The sequence below is a fragment of the Pteropus vampyrus genome, unplaced genomic scaffold, assembly GCF_000151845.1.
Source record: "Pteropus vampyrus isolate Shadow unplaced genomic scaffold, Pvam_2.0 Scaffold3966, whole genome shotgun sequence".
In the NCBI taxonomy this organism is placed as follows: Eukaryota; Metazoa; Chordata; class Mammalia; order Chiroptera; family Pteropodidae; genus Pteropus; species Pteropus vampyrus.
This window is the reverse complement of record NW_011892747.1, coordinates 13,785-18,201: the sequence shown is the minus strand read 5'-3', so window position 1 is coordinate 18,201 and position 4,417 is coordinate 13,785. Positions and strand designations below refer to the sequence as shown.

The window sequence follows — 4,417 nt, the reverse complement described above, 5'->3', positions numbered from 1 at the left end:
GGCTCCTGAGGTCGAGAAGCGGACGGCTGCTCGACTTCCTGCTCGGGCATCAACTGGCAGAGCCACTGCTGCGGCTGCTGGGCTGGCTGCTGGGCTGGCTGCTGGGTGTTCAGGATGAACGAACCCTGTGGAAGCCGGACTAGGGTCAAGGGCCTGAGACCTGAGGCGGTTTTTAAAAAAAACCGAACACCTCTTTGAGAAGGAGCCTGCGGGGCAGCGGGCCGTGCGTTTGCTGGCCGGCTGCTGGGCCTGACTCCCGCAGGAGCCGAGGCCCCGGCGGCGGGGCCCTGCTCGGGGTTGGACCCTCTCACCGCAGTCTGGGCTCCACCGACAGGACCCACCACCCTGACGACACTGAGGCCAGCAGGGCTGGCCCTGACCTGGGTGGCCGGGGTTCTTGGCGATGAGCTGGCAGCGGACTGGGAGGCCGCGGGAAGCGTGCTGACTCGGTTCGCTCCCACGGAGGATTCCTGGGAGAGACTTGGTGGCCTAGAAGCAGGAGCAGGAAATGGAGATTCACAAAGGCTGCTTGCCCGCTGTGGCGGGAGACTGTTGCCCGAGGAACTCTTTCCCGAGCTCGAGGGCAGTCTGATGGCTGGAGGTGCGTGCTGGACTCCCCTCCCCAGTGCAGAGGGCTGACCTGGCACGGCCTGAGGCTGTTCTGTGTCCTCCCCTGGAGGTCGGCTCACAGTGGCTGAGGCGCTGGGGCTGGGGCTGGGGCTGGGGCTTGTCTTGACGGGAATTCTGGTGTTGTTCTTCTGGGCCAATTCCTCGGACCCACCGACGACCCTCCCGGCGTCAGTCTTTGGCCCACATAGGTAACTGTTCAAATAGTCGTCTGCGGAGAAGTGGCAGGGTGACATCTGCCTCTCACGTCCGGCTTCTTTACGTGACCTTCTTTGCGCAGAGAAAAGTGGATCGTTAAGCGGCTGCACGAAGGTCGGCTCTGTTGCCTGGGACTGAGCGCCAGCTTCACGGCCAAGCGCAGAGCCATCTCTTAGCTTCAGGGCGGGCCGGGCTGCTGGCTGTGAGTCATCACGTTTGACAGACCTCTTCCCTTTAGCGTATTTCTCCACATCCACTTCTGAAGGGACCGCCAACTCACAGGGCCGCCGTTTCCACATATCTACATATTTGCCTTTGGAGATTTTGAGGTCATATTGCTGGCCCGCTTGACGTTCTCTGATTTTTTTGCAAGCGGTCCACGCACTCAGCTCGGGAGGGAGTGGACGCGGAGGCATCTCCTGCCGGCGATTCAGGGAGGCTGTAGAATACCGCTTGAAGTTCCTTCTCATCGGGTGACTGTTCATCTTCTGCCTGTTAAAGAGCAGCCTGTTTTCGGCGCAGGCTACTGATATAGAGGGGTCGAGACACAGTGGTTCAGCTGTGGCCAAGATCAGCTGGCTCTCGAGCAAAAGTTTGTCGTCCTGGGTCCACGTCTGGTCACCGCTGGACTCTACGATGGACTCTACGTCGCAGGCTAACGTCTGCATCGTTGGACGTAAGAGAATGTGCCTGCTCTGGTAACGGGGGCCTTCCGTATTACTGCACTGCCTATAGTCCCGTATTTCTGCTATGACACACCCACAGTGAAAAAGGTTAATTGGAGCTTTTTCCAGGAAATCCACCAAAACGGGAGGTAATTCTTCCGCGTCCAAGTATTCCAGCAATTCCCCCTTTTCATAAGACAACCGAATGGGCTCCGAACAAGATCCATTTTTTCCCTGGAGCATCAGCGAATAGCCCTCCCTTCCTGGGTGCAGGTTGACCACTAAACATGGCAACGACTCTCTCTTAACGAGCTTCTCTAACAAGTTCACATTGCTCGTTAATTCCTCCGTAACCTTGGGCTCTTTCCCACATTCTTCAACATATATGTCATACAGCTTTTCATAGAGAGTTTGTCTCCCACTAGATGAGTATTTCCTTTTAGGGGGTCTCTGTTGGGCGCTTTCAATGACATAGTCCGCACGATCCAAAGCTTGCTCTAAAGCTCGCTGCATCGTGGGAGGAAATAGGGGCCCTGAAAGAAGAGAAAACGGAAGTGCGCTTGATGGAAGTGCGGGGCGACTATCCTGTCTTTAATAGCGAGGTACAGTCACGTAAAACGCCCCGATCCCACAGTGGAGGCACCGGCCCTACTTCGCAATGGACACGACACCAGGAAACCCGCTCCCCCAAAAGCGCTACCTAAAATACTTACAGTTTGGGGGACCGCCTAGACGTGTAGGAGCCTCCACCTCGCAGAGGCTCCACCTCGCAGCGCCTCGTGGCTGCAGCCTGGGCCGGAAGTGGATGTGATATACCCCTTACCCCCCCTTCCTCCTCACCCCCACTGCCCGCCTCCGTCTCCTCCCAGTCCTGGGCGGGGGCGGTCTCTTGTGCGCATGCGCGCTTGCTGCGCCCCATCCCCCCCCCCCGCCCCATCCCACCCCACCCCCACGCCACCCCGCAGGCAGTCGTCAGGCCTCAAGCGGCTACCTATTGTCGACTGTTGTCGCCTGCGGGGCGCCAGGCCCAAGCGCCCAGGCTTTCTCTGGACGGCTGGGCCAGGCAGCGCCTTTTCTTCGCGGTTACCCCTAAAAGCACGCACACTGAAGCAGAAGCAACCAACGAAAAAAATGCATCATTTCTGGGTGTGGGAGGCGGTCATTTCTTTTCTCCGTGAGCACTGCCTCGGGGATTGTTCACTGGTTTTGAAATCGCTGGTCATCAGTGGCAGGGCTGCTCCTGGTGTGCATCACCAACTTAATCACACACTCGCACCTCTCGCCTACCTGGAGGCTTTGGTGCAAGCATCGGAATTCTTCATTGCAACTTCCAGCCATCTCCTTCCTGCCTAAAGGTTTTCGTAGAGATGTGCACGTAACATGGCATTCTTATGCACAAGTACTAACCTTTTATCTCTCCCTGTATTACAGTGAGGGCTTAATAGTAGTCGTTGTTGCTTCTGAAGTCTGTGGTAGATCAGTTATGTTGTCCATGAATTACAGTTCAGGATTAAACTGTTTCTTTCAGAAGGAGATTTGCATCTGAGAGGGTTGAGAACGATTGTTCCAGGTGATGGCAGTAAATTCAAATGATTGCTTATAACTGTAGACCGAAGCAGCAGTCCCAAGGCCGGATCTGGAGCGCCTGGAGTCTCAGATCATTCCCGGGACGTTGTTCACCGTTACCCCCCCTCCCCCCCGCCGCCCCCGATGCCTTGAAATCTGCCGGCCATTGTGAACAGGTTTTTCAAAGAACACCTTGATGTTTAGGTGTAGACATAATGATAATACGATAGTTGTAGTAAAGCCTCACAGGCGAGAAGAAAACGGGATATACTGGTGAAACTCCCAAATTACAGACTACTGTAAAAGAAGTGTGTTCTTTTAACCCGTAGCAATTATGATGGTTATATAAATAGTAGATGGGGCCTATCGAAATAGATTTAAAAACTCCTCGACCACGCGTTCCTTAAAGATGACCCTCACTCAGGAATAGATAAAAATAATTGTCTCCTGGCATAGCAGTTGTCTTTGGGCAAGTGTACACTTGCGGAGTGCCACAAGGGGGCTTGAAATCGCTTTAGTTTCTTAACTCTTTTAAACATCCTTCCCTGCCTCTCTTTCTTCCCCACTCCCCCAACCCCCCCCCCATGCCCAAATTTAGGTGAAGCATGAGACTGGATAGCTGAATCCTAGGTTGCTATCCAATAATCCAAATATCCAACTTGAATGAAGCCCGAATTAATGAGGTCAACAGGAGCTCTGAGCCTCATTCAAAGCACTGCCTCATTCTCCCAGCTCGAATGGATGAAACGAGCTGCCCACCAGACTCTGGCAGGCTCCTGGCCAGCCACGACCCCACCCCGTTCACCTTGTGTCCTCAGGAATCTGCCGTATGGATATGTTACGTCTGAAAAAGGCTCATTCTCTAGCAGTAGTCCATTTAGGTGGAGAAGCTAATTAGAAAGCGCAAGCTCTGCTTGCTCGTTGATCTGAGCTAGAGATTTTGTTGGATGAGAAGTGGCCCGGTGGGCCTGTGTTTGAGTCCGCTCATCCTCCTCAAAATTCAAGAAGTCCGAGACCTCTGCTGGCTGCTCCTGGCCTGCAGGCTACGCTTCCTAGTTCTCAGCATGGCAAAGGAGGAGGCCCGCGACTAGGGGCTTAGGGCATGAGTGTGAAGGAGACACCTCCTCTCCGGTCGGTCGTACCATCAGGGTCAGTGCCCGAGATGCCTCACTTGCCTCACCTTGTCCCAGCCCTGCGAATGGGCCCCTTGCCGCCCGGTGCCTGCCTCCTTCCCAGCCTCGTCCCTCTCCTCCCTGTCCCGTGTTTCTATGGCGCGGGCACAGTCACCATGCCGCAGACAGGCCAACGCTTTCAGCGCTCTGTGCCCTTGCAGAGGGCTGTTTCCTCTGCCGAGAGGCCCC

The 4,417-nt window shown here is 55.2% G+C and overlaps 1 pseudogene; it reads right to left on the bottom strand.

The window, feature by feature from the left end:
- Positions 1-35: 35 nt before the first annotated feature.
- LOC105310462 lies at positions 36-2,033 on the bottom strand (annotated as a pseudogene).
- Between the last annotated feature and the right edge of the window lie 2,384 nt (positions 2,034-4,417).